The sequence below is a fragment of the Schistocerca cancellata genome, chromosome 1 (assembly GCF_023864275.1).
Source record: "Schistocerca cancellata isolate TAMUIC-IGC-003103 chromosome 1, iqSchCanc2.1, whole genome shotgun sequence".
NCBI lineage: Eukaryota > Metazoa > Arthropoda > Insecta > Orthoptera > Acrididae > Schistocerca > Schistocerca cancellata.
This window is the reverse complement of record NC_064626.1, coordinates 941,782,453-941,807,472: the sequence shown is the minus strand read 5'-3', so window position 1 is coordinate 941,807,472 and position 25,020 is coordinate 941,782,453. Positions and strand designations below refer to the sequence as shown.

Here is a 25,020-nt window from a genome sequence, read left to right as displayed (position 1 = left end):
TTCGCAGTTTAGGAGCTGGGAGAAGTATTCTGCCCATCTTTGCCCTATCTCTTTTCCATTCACTAGCATTCTTCCCTTTTCATCTTTTGCTGTTCTTTCTTTACATACTTTTTGGTACATTTCTCCATGTTTTGATACATTTGTCTAGTCCTGTGGTGAGTGAGATCCTCCTCTGCCTTGTTAAGTACGTCATTGTAATATTTCCTTTTTTCCTGTCTAAGAACTGTTGATGTTTCTTCCCTTATTCGAGTAAAGTTCTCTGTATATCACATATCTGGTCGAACCATTGATTTGATTTGGTTTGATTTTAACAGGGAAGCTAAAGCAGCTTAGGTCTAACCCACCACTGCCCGAACCAGTTTTTTGTTAGACACAATTTCTTCAGGTCTAGTTGTCCCGAAGATTCTATATCTTTTACTCTCCAATGCTGTGCATTCGAAGATTAGGTGTGATGCAGTTTCTTCACCCTCATCACAGATCCTACATTTAGGGTCCTCTTCTGTTATACCCATTGTGTATAGGTGTTTTTTGAAATTCCCATGGCCGGTCATAAGTCAAGTTATGAGTTTGATCTCTTTCCTGTTCAATCCCAGGGTTATAGAGATTCTTTTAAAAGATGGCTTGGGCATCATTACCGTACCATGTTTTTGTTTCTGGACCTTGGTCCAATATCCTACATGCTGTTTCCTAAGCCAGTTCCGTAGCTCTAATTTAATCATAGCCTTGGTGATTTTCAGGACAGGTTCCTGTCCAATAAATGGAGTTGTTGCCCCCATCCTAGCCAATCTGTCGGCTTGTTCATTGCCACAGATCCCTGAGTGGCCAGGGACCCACACTAGGTTTACCCTATTGCTTCCCTCTAGCTCTACCAGAGCCCTGTGGCATTCTGCAACAGTGTTAGATCTTGTTGCAGAAGCTGCTAATGATTTCAGGGCTGCCTGGCTGTCTGAATAGGTGTAGATGCTATGATCCTTGTAGCACCTATGCATATTCTCCTCCACACATGCCCTGGTTGCAGTAATGTCACTTTGGAATACAGAGGCCAGTTTTCCTAGAGAGATGATGCCCTCCAGTCTTGGCTGAACCATGTACACCCCTGCCCCAACGCCTTGGTCTATTTTCGACCCATCAGTGAACCAAATGACGTCCCCGTATGGTGTCAAATGTCACACTGTTTTTCCCACTGCTCTCTGCTTCCACTTATTATATTCAGGGTGTATACAACCCGGGAAATCCGGGAAAAACCTGGGAATTTTTTCATCTGGGAGAAAACCGGGAAAAACCCGGCAGTTTTTCGGAATTCCGGGAATTTTTCATTGTTTGAGCTTTCAGTTAAATTTTTGTTATTTTCACTGGTAATAATTGATTCTCTAGCAAAGAATGTTACTGTATCCTGCTACTGGAGAATGATACTGCAGCAATAAAATATAAACAAGAGGGGAAAAAATAAAACTTCAGTGGCAAAGGACGTGCACCATTTGCAACAACAAAACCACTGTGCACGCACAAGCGTCTGCAAACAGCAAAATTATGTCAAAGGCCTTAGGGCAAAGAATGTGTAATACTTCGTAACAATAAACTGTTTTCTATGAGCGTGACACCACAACTGTTTACATTAGGTTCGTTTGACCAGTTGCCAGCGGGCTCATGCGCATGCACAGTTGGCTTGCGTATGAGCAGTACCTTCTCCCACTTCCCGCTACTTGAAGTGTGGCTGTTAGTTGTGTCGGCAGCAAGCAGCCAGATGCCAATGAGAGAAATTTTTCTCACATGCCCTTGCTGCCACATTCGCGCATGCACAGAGTTCTCTGAGTTGTAGTGGGGAGGGGGTTAGTCTCCACCTGACCCCTGTTTGCGTTAAGTGATATCGCTGTCAAATGAAAACAAAATGGATTTCTGCGGCCGGGAGCTATCAAGTGAATTACAATACATACAATACATACAATACATTACAATACATACAATATTGTCGCCTTTGCATTTCGAAATCTTTCCTGTCGTCTTATTTCTCTTTTTCTCTCTTTATTTTCTCTTTCTGTTTTTACCAGTAGTTTCACTTTGTATTCACCTTCCCCTTTTACCGTAATCTACTATACAATTTTATCCCGCCTATATATGCTCAACAATACGTAACCCACTTCCCAACCATAACCAAAAAATTTTTATTTTCCGCCTTCAACACTACCGCTGCTATAAAATCCACCGTTTCTAGTTCAATCACAGCTGCTTTCACGTATTTAACAACCATTTCAGCTAGTTCTAATAACTTTAACTTTATTTCCACTTCCGTTTTTCGCACTTCGCTGATCATTTAGCCGCTCCCCACAGGTTTTAACGTCATTATTTCTACAATTGTTAGCCGCATTTTCGTAATCTTTCACCACAACACCACTCCTTTAATACGTTTTTTCGAAATTTTCTCGAAATTTTCCCGAATTTCTCCGTCCTTTAACGTGATTTAGCGGCAACACAACCACCTAACCTTTTTGCACATCGCTGTCTACCAACCCAAGTTCACCACAGGATCAACTTAACCAACACTTTTTCGTCTTTTTTCATACCAGATCTCCAATTGCTTTCTTGTTCACCTTTATCTCTCCCCATATATTTCTATCTTTCTTTTTCATTTCAACCTCATGTTAAACTTTCCACCTTCTAATACCATGTCACCCTCACAACACCCCCACAATGACCCCATTAAGTTTTACTTACATTCCCTCCGCAAACATGCCTTCACCCTAGCCAGATTACGCTCACATATTTTATTTTCTCAGGCTTGTCTGAAATTTGGCATAACCCCCAAAGGCCTCACACTTAAAGTTCCCATCTCTGGCTGCAACCCTTCTTTCCATCAGTCCCTATACCAGTTCCAAACTGAACAATCCATTGCCCTCACCCACCTAATCCTTCACCTACACATCAACTCAGCCAATGAACACACCCGTCAACTCCTATCCTTAATAAAAGTCCTCAATCTTTCCTCTCCCACATCCACACCGGCTATTCAGAGCATCCTCCTACAGGCCAACCGCCAATTAGAACAGCATGCCACCCTTCACCTCAAAAAACTATCCAATCTCCTGGTTTCCCACCTCCGGAAAGGCAACTCACTCACCCTTCACAACCTTTCCAGCAAACCTCAACCACCTCTCATTGCACACAAACCCAGTCTCTACCATCTACTCAATCTCCCACTTCCAGCTCCACTCCTTCCAAAACCTCAAAATTCCGATCAACACAATCTGGCACCACAACAGCCTAATTCAGTAGTTAACCTTTCCTCCAAACCTCTCTCCCAATCCGAAACCTCTGTCCTATCCAAAGGCCTCACCTTCAGCCCCACTCCCAGATTCAACCAAACAGCCCTCGTCAAAGATTTACTGTCCTACACTCGTACTCTCTGCTGGAAGTATCACTTTGCCACGAAGAAAAATGATCCTAATCCTACCCCTAATGATCCAACTCCCCAAAACACTATCCAAATTGAACCCTGCCTGGAACAGTTCCGTCCTCCGTCACAGCGGGACCCACCTCCTCTTCCTCAAAATCACCCTCTCCAAACCTTCCAGGAATTTCTGACTTCCAGCCTTGCCTCTCAATCCTTCTTAAAAAACCTTAATCCTACTCCCAACATCACCACTGCTGAAGCCCAGGCTATCCGTGATCTGAAGGCTGACCGGTCCATCGTCATTCTTCCGGCGGACAAGGGTTCCACGACCGTGGTACTTGATCGTCGGGAGTATGTGGCTGAGGGACTGCGTCAGCTTTCAGACAACACCACATACAAAGTTTGCCAAGATAATCCCATTCCTGATGTCCAGGCAGAGCTTCAAGGAATCCTCAGAACCTTAGGCCCCCTACAAAACCTTTCACTTGACTCCATCAACCTCCTGACCCCACCGACACCCCGCACCCCTACCTTCTACCTTCTTCCTAAAATTCACAAACCCAATCATCCTGGCCGCCCCATTGTAGCTGGTTACCAAGCCCCCACAGAACGTATCTCTGCCTACGTAGATCAACACCTTCAACCCATTACATGCAGTCTCCCATCCTTCATCAAAGACACCAACCACTTTCTCGAACGCCTGGAATCCTTACCCAATCCGTTACCCCCAGAAACCATCCTTGTAACCATTGATGCCACTTCCTTATACACAAATATCCCGCACGTCCAGGGCCTCGCTGCGATGGAGCACTTCCTTTCACGCCGATCACCTGCCACCCTACCTAAAACATCTTTCCTCATTACCTTAGCCAGCTTCATCCTGACCCACAACTTCTTCACTTTTGAAAACCAGACATACCAACAATTAAAGGGAACAGCCATGGGTACCAGGATGGCCCCCTCGTACGCCAACCTATTCATGGGTCGCTTAGAGGAAGCCTTCTTGGTTACCCAGGCCTGCCAACCCGAAGTTTGGTACAGATTTATTGATGACATCTTCATGATCTGGACTCACAGTGAAGAAGAACTCCAGAATTTCCTCTCCAACCTCAACTCCTTTGGTTCCATCAGATTCACCTGGTCCTACTCCAAATCCCATGCCACTTTCCTTGATGTTGACCTTCACCTGTCCAATGGCCAGCTTCACACGTCCGTCCACATCAAACCCACCAACAAGCAGCAGTACCTCCATTACGACAGCTGCCACCCATTCCACATCAAACGGTCCCTTCCCTACAGCCTAGGTCTTCGTGGCAAACGAATCTGCTCCAGTCCAGAATCCCTGAAGCATTACACCAACAACCTGACAACAGCTTTCGCATCCCGCAACTACCCTCCCGACCTGGTACAGAAGCAAATAACCAGAGCCACTTCCTCATCCTCTCAAACCCAGAACCTCTCACAGAAGAACCACAAAAGTGCCCCACTTGTGACAGGATACTTTCCGGGACTGGATCAGATTCTGAATGTGGCTCTCCAGCAGGGATACGACTTCCTCAAATCCTGCCCTGAAATGAGATCCATCCTTCATGAAATCCTCCCCACTCCACCAAGAGTGTCTTTCCGCCGTCCACCTAACCTTCGTAACCTCTTAGTTCATCCCTATGAAATCCCCAAACCACCTTCCCTACCCTCTGGCTCCTACCCTTGTAACCGCCCCCGGTGTAAAACCTGTCCCATGCACCCTCCCACCACCACCTACTCCAGTCCTGTAACCCGGAAGGTGTACACAATCAAAGGCAGAGGCACGTGTGAAAGCACCCACGTGATCTACCAACTGACCTGCCTACACTGTGATGCATTCTATGTGGGAATGACCAGCAACAAACTGTCCATTCGCATGAATGGACACAGGCAGACAGTGTTTGTTGGTAATGAGGATCACCCTGTGGCTAAACATGCCTTGGTGCACGACCAGCACATCTTGGCGCAGTGTTACACCGTCCGGGTTATCTGGATACTTCCTACTAACACCAACCTATCCGAACTCCGGAGATGGGAACTTGCTCTTCAATATATCCTCTCTTCCCGTTATCCACCAGGCCTCAATCTCCGCTAATTTCAAATTTCCGCCACTCATACCTCACCTGTCATTCATCAACATCTTTGCCTCTGCACTTCTGCCTCGACTGACATCTCTGGCCAAACTCTTTGTCTTTAAATATGTCTGCTTGTGTCTGTATATGTGTGGATGGATATGTGTGTGTGTGCGAGTGTATACCCGTCCTTTTTTCCCCCTAAGGTAAGTCTTTCCGCTCCCGGGACTGGAATGACTCCTTACCCTCTCCCTTAAAACCCACATCCTTTCGTCTTTCCCTCTCCTTCCCTCTTTCCTGATGAGGCAACAGTTTGTTGCGAAAGCTTGGATTTTGTGTGTATGTTTGTGTTCGTTTGTGTGTCTGTCGACCTGCCAGCACTTTCATTTGGTAAGTCACATCATCTTTGTTTTTAGGTATATTTTTCCTTCGTGGAATGTTTCCTTCTATTATAACCATATCATTAATTTGAACCCAACAATTACGTTTGTTATTGTCGCCTTTGCATTTCGAAATCTTTCCTGTCGTCTTATTTCTCTTTTTCTCTCTTTATTTTCTCTTTCTGTTTTTACCAGTAGTTTCACTTTGTATTCACCTTCCCCTTTTACCGTAATCTACTATACAATTTTATCTCGCCTATATATGCTCAACAATACGTAACCCACTTCCCAACCATAACCAAAAAATTTTTATTTTCCGCCTTCAACACTACCGCTGCTATAAAATCCACCGTTTCTAGTTCAATCACAGCTGCTTTCACGTATTTAACAACCATTTCAGCTAGTTCTAATAACTTTAACTTTATTTCCACTTCCGTTTTTCGCACTTCACTGATCATTTAGCCGCTCCCCACAGGTTTTAACGTCATTATTTCTACAATTGTTAGCCGCATTTTCGTAATCTTTCACCACAACACCACTCCTTTAATACGTTTTTTCGAAATTTTCTCGAAATTTTCCCGAATTTCTCCGTCCTTTAACGTGATTTAGCGGCAACACAACCACCTAACCTTTTTGCACATCGCTGTCTACCAACCCAAGTTCACCACAGGATCAACTTAACCAACACTTTTTCGTCTTTTTTCATACCAGATCTCCAATTGCTTTCTTGTTCACCTTTATCTCTCCCCATATATTTCTATCTTTCTTTTTCATTTCAACCTCATGTTAAACTTTCCACCTTCTAATACCATGTCACCCGCACAACACCCCCACAATGACCCCATTAAGTTTTACTTACATTCCCTCCGCAAACATGCCTTCACCCTAGCCAGATTACGCTCACATATTTTATTTTCTCAGGCTTGTCTGAAATTTGGCATAACCCCCAAAGGCCTCACACTTAAAGTTCCCATCTCTGGCTGCAACCCTTCTTTCCATCAGTCCCTATACCAGTTCCAAACTGAACAATCCATTGCCCTCACCCACCTAATCCTTCACCTACACATCAACTCAGCCAATGAACACACCCGTCAACTCCTATCCTTAATAAAAGTCCTCAATCTTTCCTCTCCCACATCCACACCGGCTATTCAGAGCATCCTCCTACAGGCCAACCGCCAATTAGAACAGCATGCCACCCTTCACCTCAAAAAACTATCCAATCTCCTGGTTTCCCACCTCCGGAAAGGCAACTCACTCACCCTTCACAACCTTTCCAGCAAACCTCAACCACCTCTCATTGCACACAAACCCAGTCTCTACCATCTACTCAATCTCCCACTTCCAGCTCCACTCCTTCCAAAACCTCAAAATTCCGATCAACACAATCTGGCACCACAACAGCCTAATTCAGTAGTTAACCTTTCCTCCAAACCTCTCTCCCAATCCGAAACCTCTGTCCTATCCAAAGGCCTCACCTTCAGCCCCACTCCCAGATTCAACCAAACAGCCCTCGTCAAAGATTTACTGTCCTACACTCGTACTCTCTGCTGGAAGTATCACTTTGCCACGAAGAAAAATGATCCTAATCCTACCCCTAATGATCCAACTCCCCAAAACACTATCCAAATTGAACCCTGCCTGGAACAGTTCCGTCCTCCGTCACAGCGGGACCCACCTCCTCTTCCTCAAAATCACCCTCTCCAAACCTTCCAGGAATTTCTGACTTCCAGCCTTGCCTCTCAATCCTTCTTAAAAAACCTTAATCCTACTCCCAACATCACCACTGCTGAAGCCCAGGCTATCCGTGATCTGAAGGCTGACCGGTCCATCGTCATTCTTCCGGCGGACAAGGGTTCCACGACCGTGGTACTTGATCGTCGGGAGTATGTGGCTGAGGGACTGCGTCAGCTTTCAGACAACACCACATACAAAGTTTGCCAAGATAATCCCATTCCTGATGTCCAGGCAGAGCTTCAAGGAATCCTCAGAACCTTAGGCCCCCTACAAAACCTTTCACTTGACTCCATCAACCTCCTGACCCCACCGACACCCCGCACCCCTACCTTCTACCTTCTTCCTAAAATTCACAAACCCAATCATCCTGGCCGCCCCATTGTAGCTGGTTACCAAGCCCCCACAGAACGTATCTCTGCCTACGTAGATCAACACCTTCAACCCATTACATGCAGTCTCCCATCCTTCATCAAAGACACCAACCACTTTCTCGAACGCCTGGAATCCTTACCCAATCCGTTACCCCCAGAAACCATCCTTGTAACCATTGATGCCACTTCCTTATACACAAATATCCCGCACGTCCAGGGCCTCGCTGCGATGGAGCACTTCCTTTCACGCCGATCACCTGCCACCCTACCTAAAACATCTTTCCTCATTACCTTAGCCAGCTTCATCCTGACCCACAACTTCTTCACTTTTGAAAACCAGACATACCAACAATTAAAGGGAACAGCCATGGGTACCAGGATGGCCCCCTCGTACGCCAACCTATTCATGGGTCGCTTAGAGGAAGCCTTCTTGGTTACCCAGGCCTGCCAACCCGAAGTTTGGTACAGATTTATTGATGACATCTTCATGATCTGGACTCACAGTGAAGAAGAACTCCAGAATTTCCTCTCCAACCTCAACTCCTTTGGTTCCATCAGATTCACCTGGTCCTACTCCAAATCCCATGCCACTTTCCTTGATGTTGACCTTCACCTGTCCAATGGCCAGCTTCACACGTCCGTCCACATCAAACCCACCAACAAGCAGCAGTACCTCCATTACGACAGCTGCCACCCATTCCACATCAAACGGTCCCTTCCCTACAGCCTAGGTCTTCGTGGCAAACGAATCTGCTCCAGTCCAGAATCCCTGAAGCATTACACCAACAACCTGACAACAGCTTTCGCATCCCGCAACTACCCTCCCGACCTGGTACAGAAGCAAATAACCAGAGCCACTTCCTCATCCTCTCAAACCCAGAACCTCTCACAGAAGAACCACAAAAGTGCCCCACTTGTGACAGGATACTTTCCGGGACTGGATCAGATTCTGAATGTGGCTCTCCAGCAGGGATACGACTTCCTCAAATCCTGCCCTGAAATGAGATCCATCCTTCATGAAATCCTCCCCACTCCACCAAGAGTGTCTTTCCGCCGTCCACCTAACCTTCGTAACCTCTTAGTTCATCCCTATGAAATCCCCAAACCACCTTCCCTACCCTCTGGCTCCTACCCTTGTAACCGCCCCCGGTGTAAAACCTGTCCCATGCACCCTCCCACCACCACCTACTCCAGTCCTGTAACCCGGAAGGTGTACACAATCAAAGGCAGAGGCACGTGTGAAAGCACCCACGTGATCTACCAACTGACCTGCCTACACTGTGATGCATTCTATGTGGGAATGACCAGCAACAAACTGTCCATTCGCATGAATGGACACAGGCAGACAGTGTTTGTTGGTAATGAGGATCACCCTGTGGCTAAACATGCCTTGGTGCACGACCAGCACATCTTGGCGCAGTGTTACACCGTCCGGGTTATCTGGATACTTCCTACTAACACCAACCTATCCGAACTCCGGAGATGGGAACTTGCTCTTCAATATATCCTCTCTTCCCGTTATCCACCAGGCCTCAATCTCCGCTAATTTCAAATTTCCGCCACTCATACCTCACCTGTCATTCATCAACATCTTTGCCTCTGCACTTCTGCCTCGACTGACATCTCTGGCCAAACTCTTTGTCTTTAAATATGTCTGCTTGTGTCTGTATATGTGTGGATGGATATGTGTGTGTGTGCGAGTGTATACCCGTCCTTTTTTCCCCCTAAGGTAAGTCTTTCCGCTCCCGGGACTGGAATGACTCCTTACCCTCTCCCTTAAAACCCACATCCTTTCGTCTTTCCCTCTCCTTCCCTCTTTCCTGATGAGGCAACAGTTTGTTGCGAAAGCTTGGATTTTGTGTGTATGTTTGTGTTCGTTTGTGTGTCTGTCGACCTGCCAGCACTTTCATTTGGTAAGTCACATCATCTTTGTTTTTAGGTATATTTTTCCTTCGTGGAATGTTTCCTTCTATTATAACCATATCATTAATTTGAACCCAACAATTACGTTTGTTATTGTCGCCTTTGCATTTCGAAATCTTTCCTGTCGTCTTATTTCTCTTTTTCTCTCTTTATTTTCTCTTTCTGTTTTTACCAGTAGTTTCACTTTGTATTCACCTTCCCCTTTTACCGTAATCTACTATACAATTTTATCTCGCCTATATATGCTCAACAATACGTAACCCACTTCCCAACCATAACCAAAAAATTTTTATTTTCCGCCTTCAACACTACCGCTGCTATAAAATCCACCGTTTCTAGTTCAATCACAGCTGCTTTCACGTATTTAACAACCATTTCAGCTAGTTCTAATAACTTTAACTTTATTTCCACTTCCGTTTTTCGCACTTCACTGATCATTTAGCCGCTCCCCACAGGTTTTAACGTCATTATTTCTACAATTGTTAGCCGCATTTTCGTAATCTTTCACCACAACACCACTCCTTTAATACGTTTTTTCGAAATTTTCTCGAAATTTTCCCGAATTTCTCCGTCCTTTAACGTGATTTAGCGGCAACACAACCACCTAACCTTTTTGCACATCGCTGTCTACCAACCCAAGTTCACCACAGGATCAACTTAACCAACACTTTTTCGTCTTTTTTCATACCAGATCTCCAATTGCTTTCTTGTTCACCTTTATCTCTCCCCATATATTTCTATCTTTCTTTTTCATTTCAACCTCATGTTAAACTTTCCACCTTCTAATACCATGTCACCCGCACAACACCCCCACAATGACCCCATTAAGTTTTACTTACATTCCCTCCGCAAACATGCCTTCACCCTAGCCAGATTACGCTCACATATTTTATTTTCTCAGGCTTGTCTGAAATTTGGCATAACCCCCAAAGGCCTCACACTTAAAGTTCCCATCTCTGGCTGCAACCCTTCTTTCCATCAGTCCCTATACCAGTTCCAAACTGAACAATCCATTGCCCTCACCCACCTAATCCTTCACCTACACATCAACTCAGCCAATGAACACACCCGTCAACTCCTATCCTTAATAAAAGTCCTCAATCTTTCCTCTCCCACATCCACACCGGCTATTCAGAGCATCCTCCTACAGGCCAACCGCCAATTAGAACAGCATGCCACCCTTCACCTCAAAAAACTATCCAATCTCCTGGTTTCCCACCTCCGGAAAGGCAACTCACTCACCCTTCACAACCTTTCCAGCAAACCTCAACCACCTCTCATTGCACACAAACCCAGTCTCTACCATCTACTCAATCTCCCACTTCCAGCTCCACTCCTTCCAAAACCTCAAAATTCCGATCAACACAATCTGGCACCACAACAGCCTAATTCAGTAGTTAACCTTTCCTCCAAACCTCTCTCCCAATCCGAAACCTCTGTCCTATCCAAAGGCCTCACCTTCAGCCCCACTCCCAGATTCAACCAAACAGCCCTCGTCAAAGATTTACTGTCCTACACTCGTACTCTCTGCTGGAAGTATCACTTTGCCACGAAGAAAAATGATCCTAATCCTACCCCTAATGATCCAACTCCCCAAAACACTATCCAAATTGAACCCTGCCTGGAACAGTTCCGTCCTCCGTCACAGCGGGACCCACCTCCTCTTCCTCAAAATCACCCTCTCCAAACCTTCCAGGAATTTCTGACTTCCAGCCTTGCCTCTCAATCCTTCTTAAAAAACCTTAATCCTACTCCCAACATCACCACTGCTGAAGCCCAGGCTATCCGTGATCTGAAGGCTGACCGGTCCATCGTCATTCTTCCGGCGGACAAGGGTTCCACGACCGTGGTACTTGATCGTCGGGAGTATGTGGCTGAGGGACTGCGTCAGCTTTCAGACAACACCACATACAAAGTTTGCCAAGATAATCCCATTCCTGATGTCCAGGCAGAGCTTCAAGGAATCCTCAGAACCTTAGGCCCCCTACAAAACCTTTCACTTGACTCCATCAACCTCCTGACCCCACCGACACCCCGCACCCCTACCTTCTACCTTCTTCCTAAAATTCACAAACCCAATCATCCTGGCCGCCCCATTGTAGCTGGTTACCAAGCCCCCACAGAACGTATCTCTGCCTACGTAGATCAACACCTTCAACCCATTACATGCAGTCTCCCATCCTTCATCAAAGACACCAACCACTTTCTCGAACGCCTGGAATCCTTACCCAATCCGTTACCCCCAGAAACCATCCTTGTAACCATTGATGCCACTTCCTTATACACAAATATCCCGCACGTCCAGGGCCTCGCTGCGATGGAGCACTTCCTTTCACGCCGATCACCTGCCACCCTACCTAAAACATCTTTCCTCATTACCTTAGCCAGCTTCATCCTGACCCACAACTTCTTCACTTTTGAAAACCAGACATACCAACAATTAAAGGGAACAGCCATGGGTACCAGGATGGCCCCCTCGTACGCCAACCTATTCATGGGTCGCTTAGAGGAAGCCTTCTTGGTTACCCAGGCCTGCCAACCCGAAGTTTGGTACAGATTTATTGATGACATCTTCATGATCTGGACTCACAGTGAAGAAGAACTCCAGAATTTCCTCTCCAACCTCAACTCCTTTGGTTCCATCAGATTCACCTGGTCCTACTCCAAATCCCATGCCACTTTCCTTGATGTTGACCTTCACCTGTCCAATGGCCAGCTTCACACGTCCGTCCACATCAAACCCACCAACAAGCAACAGTACCTCCATTACGACAGCTGCCACCCATTCCACATCAAACGGTCCCTTCCCTACAGCCTAGGTCTTCGTGGCAAACGAATCTGCTCCAGTCCAGAATACCTGAAGCATTACACCAACAACCTGACAACAGCTTTCGCATCCCGCAACTACCCTCCCGACCTGGTACAGAAGCAAATAACCAGAGCCACTTCCTCATCCTCTCAAACCCAGAACCTCTCACAGAAGAACCACAAAAGTGCCCCACTTGTGACAGGATACTTTCCGGGACTGGATCAGATTCTGAATGTGGCTCTCCAGCAGGGATACGACTTCCTCAAATCCTGCCCTGAAATGAGATCCATCCTTCATGAAATCCTCCCCTCTCCACCAAGAGTGTCTTTCCGCCGTCCACCTAACCTTCGTAACCTCTTAGTTCATCCCTATGAAATCCCCAAACCACCTTCCCTACCCTCTGGCTCCTACCCTTGTAACCGCCCCCGGTGTAAAACCTGTCCCATGCACCCTCCCACCACCACCTACTCCAGTCCTGTAACCCGGAAGGTGTACACAATCAAAGGCAGAGGCACGTGTGAAAGCACCCACGTGATCTACCAACTGACCTGCCTACACTGTGATGCATTCTATGTGGGAATGACCAGCAACAAACTGTCCATTCGCATGAATGGACACAGGCAGACAGTGTTTGTTGGTAATGAGGATCACCCTGTGGCTAAACATGCCTTGGTGCACGACCAGCACATCTTGGCGCAGTGTTACACCGTCCGGGTTATCTGGATACTTCCTACTAACACCAACCTATCCGAACTCCGGAGATGGGAACTTGCTCTTCAATATATCCTCTCTTCCCGTTATCCACCAGGCCTCAATCTCCGCTAATTTCAAATTTCCGCCACTCATACCTCACCTGTCATTCATCAACATCTTTGCCTCTGCACTTCTGCCTCGACTGACATCTCTGGCCAAACTCTTTGTCTTTAAATATGTCTGCTTGTGTCTGTATATGTGTGGATGGATATGTGTGTGTGTGCGAGTGTATACCCGTCCTTTTTTCCCCCTAAGGTAAGTCTTTCCGCTCCCGGGACTGGAATGACTCCTTACCCTCTCCCTTAAAACCCACATCCTTTCGTCTTTCCCTCTCCTTCCCTCTTTCCTGATGAGGCAACAGTTTGTTGCGAAAGCTTGGATTTTGTGTGTATGTTTGTGTTCGTTTGTGTGTCTGTCGACCTGCCAGCACTTTCATTTGGTAAGTCACATCATCTTTGTTTTTAGGTATACAATACATTAACATAATTACGGAGGGCAAAAATATAGTATTGGTTTCAGTTTTCTGATTTTTTTTTTTTTTTTTTTTTTTTTTTTATAATTTCCGAATTATTAGCAGTCAAGCATTTATCACGTTGCCGAACAATGTTATTTTTGTCAGTGTGCTAAAGAAATGTGGCTTTATTAATCTTTCCACTTGTAATGGTATTTGAATTACGTAAGCATTACGGCACCTCACCTGAACCTCTCGATACCAGTAGTATTCTACTGTGTTTCTGTTAACTACTTAATATATTTCTGAGACAACATTCAGATTTGATTTCATATGTGATACATCGATATGTTTGTATTGCAATGATTTTATTCTCGTGTGTATTCTTTCTTTTGTCACTATGATTTTTGACGTACTTGTAACTCTGATTTTTGGGCGCGTAAGCGATAGTTAGTTAGTTGTTAACTTGTTAGAGAGTCAGACCTTGAGAAAGTAAAGTGTTGGGACGTCATGTTGGAAAGACGCATAACGTAGTCCGCTTATAAAATATGAACTTTAACAGTGACTGTGAGAGAGATGTTTTCAAGTATGTTTTGTATTGTGAAGTGATGTTTTGTGTTTACGTGATATTGCAATAAAAGCAATTAAAAGGAAGTGTAACGTAATTTCAGAGTGCTGATTATTTTTTTACATCACCATTGTCCAGCAAACGTGTAATCTTCAAGGATGGTTTGTGAAGTGTACCTACATAACTTTTGAATATAGCACAATAAAATCTAGGCCTTTCTGCATCCAAGCTTGGAATCATAACCACCTAGATTTTCAACGATTGAGCCATGATAATACAACGAGACCAGCATGAGAAACACAAAAAATGAGTGCCTAGTTTTTTTTTCATTATTACATCAAATGACTATTAACTGTGCTCTAATGACACCTGCCACATAATATGACTGTTGTTGGCCAAAACTGCAGTATTTAGCAGCGTGAGCAACACCACAAACGTTTTTAAAATTTTGACCTTTGTTGTGGTAGGGTTGTTGGACACTGAGGCAATCAATTTACTTGAAACTAAGTGTTTCATTCCACAGCATTGGATAGTTCCAGCTGTTCGCTGAATTTCAAGTGCACGTTTTCATCATCTGCCATGTATGGCATTATGCCATAATAAAGAACCAAATATGAGATAGTACAGTACTGGTACTCTAAGAAAATTTACATCCCAAAAACCACACTGAAAAGCTTAATATCAAATGTGACTTGCTTCATTATGAATCTGGAAAAAAAAAATGTGCACTTCAAACCAAAATATGCATTTTATTATGGTTCATGAAATTGCGATGCTTTTGGAGTATTCTCTGATGTCCTGTATCTTTCATGGCATAATGTAAGCTCTCTTAGTACTTTATACATATTAACATGCGGACTTCCTACACCACTGCAGCTGCACATGCGTAATAATACCTGTTTCCTGGCAACTGCTAAATCGAATCTTATTTCTAACGGTCTCGGGATAGTATTGCGCACGGTGGTTCGAAAGGCGTTACTTTCAAAATAAATTTCTTTTCACACAAGATGAATTATGTTAAATGTGTGAAAGTGGGATGAATTTCTTGATTCACAGAGTGCAAGAATTTTGAGCCCAGAAGACCAGAAATTTATGTAATTATTTTAAATTTACCGGCACATTTGTGTGATGTATCTAAAAGTATAGCACACGCAAAATAGATCAATATTACATGTGAAAGCTTAGCTTCTCTTGTAGCTTATTAATCATCGAGACCAATATTATATGTGAAAGCTTAGCTTTCCTTGTAGCTATACTATGTATATTAATGTAAACCATTTACTTTTCCGCTTTGTGTGATCACGCTACGTAACAGTGATATTGCTATTGGCTGACTACGTCACGTGTCCTATGCTCTGAATATATGCTGTCATCGGCTGGGGAGATCACGTGGCATGAGATATGATTGGCTTACAAAAGGACATCGCAATCTCGATTGCAGCGCTCCGGAAACTAACATGCTGTGATTGGTGCAATTCGAATTTATACTTTCCTAATATGAAAACATGCAATGTATATATTGATGCACATCATAGGTCTTTCCAAAACTTCTCCTTTTTTTTTTTTTTCTTCTTCTTCTTCTTCTTCTTCTTCTTCAAAAGTCTTTCCAAAACTTCTCTCCCTCGTTTTTTTTTATTTTTTCGGGAAATTCTGCGCTAGTGTATAAAACATTAATCATTCAAAGGAGTGATAAGTTTTACAGTTCCAAAGGAAAAATCGACAGAAAACCTAATATCACTTAGCACGGTAAAAGTGTATTTTTGCCCGGTAAAAAGTATATTTTTTAAACGGGATATCCGGGAATAATCCGGGACTTTTTTTTTCCTTGTCCACGTATACACCCTGATATTGTACGGCTTGTCGAAGCAATTGGGAGTTATTATATAGTTGGCAGGCTTTTCCCCAGCCATTGCTATATTTACCTCACTCACGTACTTAGTGTGTGATTCTGGGTATCCTAATGAAACCCAGTTTTTGCCAGTTTTAAGTCAGTGTGCCCCAGCTGCTGCCTCCACCTTGACCCGAAGGTCTAGTGGAGGCATGTCCAGCATGGCTTCCATTACAGCGGTTGGTGTGCTGCTAATTCTGCTTGTTATGGCTAAGCAGGCCAATCTCTGCACCTTAGCAAGCCCCTTAGCTGCAACCTGCTGTTCAACCTTCTTCCGCCACACTACAGCCCCATAGGAAATCCTAGGTCTGACCACTGTGGTGTATATCCAGTGCATATCTCTGGGGCTTAGGCCCCAGTTTTTGCCACAGGCCCTTCTTGTATTCAGTCGAGTACTTTTTGCCATGGAGCAGGTACTCTAATGTGAGGGGTCCACGTTAGCTTCTCATCTAAGGTTACCCCTAGATATTTCACTATCCCCCTTCACAGGTAGAGTTTCATCGAAGAGCTTTAGATTCCAACTTGAGTGTTGAATATGTCTCTTCATAAATGGCACCACAACAGTCTCTTTAGGATTAACCCTCAGATCCTGTTTAATGCACCAATTTTGCACAGTGTCCAATCCTCCTTGTGCCATGTTTCTAACTGTGTCAGTAAATTTGCCAAGTATTACTATGACAAGGTCATCCGCGTATCCTTGGCAGAAGTGTTGTCTGGAATTTAATTCCTCAGTGAGTTCATTCTCCACTAGATTCCACAATAGAGGGGACAAAACTACTACTTGTGGGCAGCCTCTAGTGGTGTTAATTATCATCTTTCCATTTGTCATGGTAGCCTCTACCTTCCTTCCACTAAGCATGGCCCTGGTCCACCTGCATATAGTGGTCCCCAGGTCATGCACCTCTGCTGCCCTTACCACGGAATCGAAGATCGTGTTACTGAAGGCCCCATCGATATCCAGAAAGATGCAGAGCGCTATTTCTTGGAAGTGAAGTGCTTTCTCCACCTTCCTGACGAGCTGGTGGAGAGCTGTCTCACACGATTTACCTGGCTGATAATGCGTGTTGGTTTGAACATATACATTAACCAGTTTTTCCAATGTTTTGAGAATGGAGGAGGACAGACTGATTGGTCTCATATCCTTAGCCTTGGTATGATCAATTCTCCCTGGCTGTGGAATGAAAGCAACCTTCACTGCCCTCCAAGCATTGGGAAAGATTCCTACTGCTAGGCTAACCCTGAACAGCCTGCATAGGATTCTTATGAGCTTCTCTTCTGCCTGTTGCAGGAGAGCTGGAAAGATTCCATCTGGGCCAGGTGACTTGAATAGTTGGAATGTTCCGACCACCTATTGGATTTTATTAGAGTTCACACACTCCTTGGTCGATTCCCAGTTCTCTCAGAGTGCCTGAGAACCATTGTCTCTCCAGGATCACATTCTGGTCATCGCTGTCCGGCAGAGCATATTGAGGAAAGTGAGTTTTGAGGAGCAGTTCCAGCGTCTCATGTGCTGTCTTTCTATATTCTCAACCCCCCTTCCTCAATGTACCTCCTGGATTGGTTGGTACTCTAGTGAGAATCTTGTGAAGTCTGGCTTGTGCAGCCAGCCATGCTCTTCACTTCCTTACAGAATGCCTTCCAGGATGCCTTCTTTGCTTGTCCAATTGCAAGATTGTAGTTAACAAGGGCCTCATGATATTTAGCCCATTGTCCTTTACGTCTCGCTGTATTAAACAGTCTCCATACCTGTTTTCTTTGAGTTTCCAAGTTGTTGTTCCACCAAGGCATACTCCTATTTGTGCACTTCTTGATTGTGCAGTTGCCCTGATATGAAGTCACTCTGGCAGAGTTAACACCCTCTGCTACTTCTTCAAATTCTACTGGGTTCCTTATCAAGGTTTTAATTTCCGATAAGTCTATATCAAGGTCCCTTTTATATGTCTCCCAGTCTGATTTCCTGGGATTCCTGTAGGTCATGGTCTGTCTGAGTCCCATTTCAACCTTGAATTTAATGTACATGTGGTCCGATGAGGGTGGGTCCAACACCACATGCCATTGTTTGACAGCTGCTCATCATCATGGAACTAAAAGTCATGTCAATTACTTCTTCCCTTCTGATATTCCTGAATGTAGGTTCATTGCCCCTATTCAGGACCTTTAAGTTATTAGCTAAAAGAAATTCAAGAAGGTACTCACCTCTACTGTTGGTGTCCTTGCTGCCCACACTAGATTGTGGGCATTGGTGTCGCACCCCACCAGCGGTTGGTCACCTTGCCGGTGGCAAGTCCCTACCAGTCTCCTCACCTCCAAGGGAGGAGGAGACCTGTCTTTGTAAGGAAGGTATGCTGAGGCCAAAACAATTTCCCTTGTGATACCTTCACCACATAGCTGCATTTTAATGGTCACTAAGTCCCTAGAGCAGAAATCCATCATTGGCATAAAGGAAATTCCATTTCTTACATAGATGCATGTTCTGGAGTTTCTTAGATTTCCAGCATAAATCAGCTTACATCCAGTGCCACCGAGGCCCGATACACCCCATTTATATAAATAGGGTTCTTGTATCAGGGCCACATCCACTTTCTGCTTCCCCAGGCAGCGACTCAGGGAAGCAGAGGCCCCTTTACTGTGCTGCAGACTAATCTGCAGCACCTCCAGTCTCCATCTTGCTGCCATCTGTGAGTTCGCCGACGGTGACCTGCGAGAACCGTAAAAACAATTTCAGGGCCTGCTCCTGCATCGCCTTCAGGGACTTCTCTCTGACCTCCACTACCAGGGCACCTTGTTCTTGAGCCATTCCACCGTGTGCACCCCCTCACAGACAAAAATGAGGGCACCACAGTCTAGATAGACCCTCCTGAAGTTGGGTCCTGGGCCAGCGTCCCCCCAAATCTTTTCAAAAAAGGCCATCTGGACCAATTCCTCCTGTTGTGAGGTGATGGCCACCAGTGGATAGCCTTTCTGGATAACTGCCATCCTAAAAACCAAGACTGCAGTACTATAGGTCTGTTTCCCTATTTCTTGCCTCGGTTTTTTCTGCACTCGCTTATCCAGGGGGTAGGGAGTCTTTGATTCCTCTCTTATCTGCTTGCTACCTGTATGTGACATAGTGGGGGTCTGCGTATCCCCTTCAACCTGAGACAGTTTGTTCCTGGGGGTCTTAGGTTCAAGTCCCTTTAGTTCCCTCCACTTGTCTTCAGGAAGCCATTCTTTCCCTTCCTTTTTCCTCTGTTCCCTGAATAGTTTCCTCCTCTGGGTCTCAGACGAGCCTTTGATCTTAATCTGGTCTAGCTTCTTGGTTACAGTTCCCACTTGTGGCTCAGGTCTAGACCTTGATTCAGTAGTGGGAGCGCCTTACATCTGTACTGACCCCGATGTTTGGATATCTGAGGTCTCAATTTGCCCCTCAGTTTGTTTTTCTTTGTTTTATTTAGTTGTGTCCATATTGGTCCAACAAGATTTGGGGGTCTACCAGGTCCACACTATGAGTACCCCGCGCGGAGGTCACCCGGTATCACTGATGCTCCACTTGTGACACATCTTCCCGTGTGCCACGCACCCCTCGACAAGGATCACATCACACCTTGTGTTGGGTCAGGGAGTTGGGTAGGACTAGGAGTGGATAGGGAAGATGGGACGTTGTGGGACTCTTAGTTTGATCCATCAGCTGAAGCCTTTCCGGCAGAGGTCCTCTACCTTCGGCATAGCCCTCAGCTTCACGTGGATACGCAAGCATCTCCACCTGCACGGACGGTGCTTCGTCAAGGTGTTGTCACTTGGAGAGGTGGCTGAACCATACCCGGTTAGGTTTTTTCCATTTTTCAAAAACTCTTGTGGCTGCTTCATTCAGGATGGTTTTGATTTTTCTGCAGTCTTCAGTTATATTATTGTGACCAGACTCCATTTCCTCCACATCTGATATCTTCCCAACTAGTTCTGTCACAAACTGTTCCTTTCTTTCTGGCTCCTTTAACATATTTACATTATAGATTACCCTTTTGGTCATTGTCTTTGTGACTTCCTTAAAGTTTACTGTCATTTTAGCTATTACTAGGAAATGATCAGTGTCACAGTCTGCTCCTCTGTATGACCTGGTGTCCTTGATGTAATTTGCAAAACGATTTTGAACACATACATGATCTATCTGGTTCACATTTTGGCCATCAGGTGATATCCACGTCCCCTTATGAATATTTTTATGGGGGAACATGGTTTTAGATATGCATGAGTTGTGATCTGTAGCAGATGTAATCAAATGGCTTAAGTTGTATCTCGTCCTACCTTAGCATTGAAATCACCAAGTATTATTTTGATACTATGCTTTGGCAGCGAGTCATATGTGAGTTTCAGTTGACTATAGAATTCTTCTTTCGTGAGTTCATCTTTGTCTTCCCATGGAGCACGTGCATTAAGAAAGGTCACATCTATGCTTTGTCCACCAATTGTTATGTATGAAATTCTGTTATTTATGGATTTGAATTCTTTTACCAAGCTTAGCACTGTGCTACTAACATAAAAGCCTGTTCCAAATTCTTGGTAGTCACCACAATCTCCATGTAGAATACTTCCTGTACTTGTTCTTACAGACCCTGTTTGTGGCCATCTGATATCCTGCAGTGCTACAATTTGTAGTGTGTATTTTTCCAGTTGGCTGACTAGAGTTTGCATGCTTCCCGGCCTGAACAAACTTCTTACATTCCATGTTCCAAATCTTAAGTCTGGTTTTCATTTCCGAGTTCTGTTCCAATTAAGACAGTCCTGTTTCTGAGGCTCGTGTAGAGTATCCTGACCAGATCTTGTTTTCCATGAGAGGGGAGGTAGCCCTCGGCACAACCCCCAACCTGGAGGACCAGAGACCTTGTATTTGGGGATCTAGCCCTAGGAACATTGCCTTGTCTATGGCTCAGTGACTTGTCCCAGCCACGCTAGTTTCGGTCCACTCCAGGTATTTTATTTCCCGGTACCCATCATAACTGGTGAATGTTCCCCATCTGCCACCTGGGGAGGCACCCGATGGGGGACTAGCAACCCCACACAGGCTCGAGTAGCCTAAGGTAATAATTTTCTTCATTCTGTTTCTTAAATAAGAACTAAACCAGACATTTGGCTGAAGTACACATTCAGTATAAAACATTAACTTCTCTAATAGAATATTATGACTGACACAATCAAATGCCTTTGATAAGTCACAGAAGATCCCAATTGGCGATATTTAATCATTCAAAGATTTTATTAGGTGGCAAGCGTTTTGAACTATTGTTGCATTGTTTGTGACACTGCTAGTATCAGCAGGCAGTTGCGTAGTTGCTATTACTTAATGGTTTGCATGGTGCATTGCTTGTTGTTTTTTTCCCCTTCTTATTCTAAAATTAGTGTAGAAACTAATCCTGATCCATTACAGAAGTTTATCACGACCATAAAAACAATGGAAAGGGTCTGCGATCCCGATGACCATGTGTCAGGTTCTGCTTTCGCAGAAAAAAAGAACATTCAAGTAGGCTGGCTGCACTACAAGAGAGCTTGTTTCCCAACACTGCTCCTCTCCCCATTGGTAGTTAAAATTCTAGCTTGTTTACACTTGTGCATGGCCAGTTTATAGTATATGTACTCTGCGCTACAGTGCAGCTGGGAAACAAAACCTGTTTTGACTATGCTGAAATTCGTCCCCTCACATACAAATAGTGTTATTTTTGGCTCTAGTTCAATGCTAAGTGTATTGTTGGTTCCTTATGTAGCATTGTCAGGTATGGATTGCATGGCTATGAGTGCACATGAAAGGTCAAAATCAATCCTCTACGGATCTGTGATATTTCAATTGGGTGGCAAAAGAAAAATAATGTCGAGAAATGTCGTAAATCAGATGTGTGAAAATGGTGCTGCTTCTCAACAGAAACAATCATTTATTGAAAGCTTAAATAGAGTCAAAAGAAGAAACCAATGAAAGAGCAGTTTGGAAAAAAAAGCATTGAATATTTTGAAAAAGTGACCATGCCAATCAAAAAGCTCTCAAATCAACAATATTTTTTCCCCCAGTAAATTCGAAAGCAGTTCAGACACATAGTGTGATAACCTTTCAAATTTGCACCTCTAATCATTTATAAACAAAAAAATCAACGATTCATATTTCATCAAAGAAAGCTGCGAATTTTGCAAAAAGTAGATGCAACATTTTCAGGTCCGTGCTTATTATGAATGTACAGTTGTATTGAGGTATCAAGCAAAATTTATGATTGCATTTAGGATATCTTGGTAGGGAGGAAGCAGCATGTTATCTTGGACCAGCAGATGCAGAAGTAACTTCATGCATGCCCCAGTGCAGTGTGTTGGGACCCTTTCTGTTCATGGAAATGGAAATGAAGTCCCATACTTTTTGGCGGAGCATGATGATGAAGAAGACGACACAACACCACCCAGTCATCTCGGGGCAGGTGAAAATCCCTGACCCGCCAGGAATCGAACCTGCTCGGGAAGCGAAAACGATACTGCAAGACCATGAGCTGCAGAGTGTCCTGTTCATATTGGATGTTAAAGACCTTGCAGACAATATTAATTATAACCTCAGACTTTCCACAGATGATGCAGTTACCTATTATAAAGTACTGGCTGAAAGAAACTGGACAAATATTCAGTCTGGTCTCAATTAGAGTTCAAAGTGGTGCAGAGATTAGCAGCTTGACTTAAATATTCAGGAATGTAAAATTATGGACTTTATAAAATGTGAAAATGTAGTATTCTATGACAACAATATTAGTGAGTCACAGTAGAATCAATAAAATCATACAAGCATTTTGTAGAGATATGAAATGGAATGCTTACATAGTCTTATTCGTAGGTGTTCATCAGTAGGGCACTAGAAAAATATAGTGAGTCTACAAAAGAGACTGTGTACATCTATATCTATATCTGCACTCCACAAGCCACCATACAGTGCTTGATGGAGTGTACCTAGTACCACTACTAGCCATTTCCTCTCCTGTTCTACTCACAAAAATACTGAGAGAAAAATGGCTATCTGTATGCCATTGTACTAGCCGTAATTTGTCTCATCTTTGTGATCCTTAAGCAAAATATACATTAGTGGCAGTAGGATCATTCTGCACTCAGCTTCAAGTGCCAGATCTTTAAATTTTCTCAGTACTATTCCACAAAAAGATCATTATCTTTCATCCAGGGATTCCCCTTTGAGTTCACAAACTCAGTGGTAACAAATCTAGCAACCCGTCTCAGAATTACTTTAATGTCTTTCTTCAGTCCGACCCGGAGGATGTCACTCAATGACAACACCTTCTTCTACACCACAGAGTCATCTGCAAAGAGTCACAGATTGCTACTTAACCTGTCTGTAAGATCATTTATGCATACAGAGAATAAGAGTGGTCCTGTAACACTTCCTTATGCACTCCTGATGATACGATTGTCTGATTAACACCCACCATCGAGGACACACTACTGGGTTCTATTACTTAAGAACTCTTTGAGTGTATGGAAATTTGGTCTCTGTGCTCAAAATGTCATCGACAATCTGCAGTGGGGCACCATGACGTACACTTTCTGGAAGTCTTGGCAAATGCGATCTACATGTTGCCCTTCATCCATGGTTCACAGGATATTATTTAAGATAAGGACAAGCCGGGTTTCGCATGGACAGTGCTTTCTAAATTGACACTGATTTGTGGATAGAAGCTCTTCTGTCTGCAGGGAATACATTGTATTCAAACTGAGTATATGTTCAAGAATTCTGTAGTGAACCAATGTTAATGATTAGTGGTCTGTAATTCTTGTTTTGCCCTTGTTATATACAGGAGTCACCTGCGCTTTTTTCCAGTGGCTTGGGACTTTGCCCTGAGGGAGAGACGTGATGAATGCAAGCTACGTAAGGGAAAAATGCTGTAGAATACTCTATGTAAAACCAAACTGTGATTTCATCTGCACCTGGTGACTTACCTGTTTTCAACTCTTCCAGTTCCTTCTCTATTCCAGCAATGCTTATTACTATGTCCTCCATATGGCAGTCTGTACAACAGTGAAACAACAGTATGTTTGTACAGTCCTCCTGTGCAAATGATTTCTTAACCACAAGATTTAAAACTTTGTTTTTTCTTTTGTTGTTTTCTGTTGGGTAGACACCTTGGACCCACTCAGTGATTTTACATAGGTCCAGAATTTTATCAGGTTTTTGCCAAGATCTTTTGCTAAGCTACGGTGGTGGTAGTTTTCGTACACTTTGTGCATCATTCTTTTTACAGATGCCTGAATTTTTAGTAGCTTTTACCTTTTGTCTCTTGCGCGCTCATTTTTGAACTGAGTGTGCAACGGTCTCTGCTTCTTCAGCAGTTTTTGAATTTTGTTATTAAGCTATGGTGGGTCTTTTCCATTATTAATGCACTTACTTGGCACATACTTCTCCAGAGTGCAGTTTACAATCCGTTTGAACTTTGCTCATAATTCCTCTATGTCTGTCATGCTGGAACTAAATTGTGTCCATTCGTTTTATAAGTGGGGGTGCTAACAACTGCTTATCTGCACTTTTTGGCCAAAATACTGTCGTAGCCTTCTTAATGGATCTGTTAACTTTAATAATGATCATTGCTTTGATATCATGATCACTAATCCCTGCCTCTGTATTGATACCGCCAGTAATGTCAGGGAAGCTTAC

At 44.1% G+C, this 25,020-nt stretch overlaps 1 protein-coding gene across 1 annotated transcript in view; it reads left to right on the top strand.

Moving 5' to 3' along the window:
• The window catches only part of LOC126088125 (pre-piRNA 3'-exonuclease trimmer-like), a 275,789-nt gene that overhangs the window by 112,339 nt on the left and 138,430 nt on the right, over positions 1–25,020 (top strand). The gene's annotated exons all lie outside the window — the stretch shown is intronic.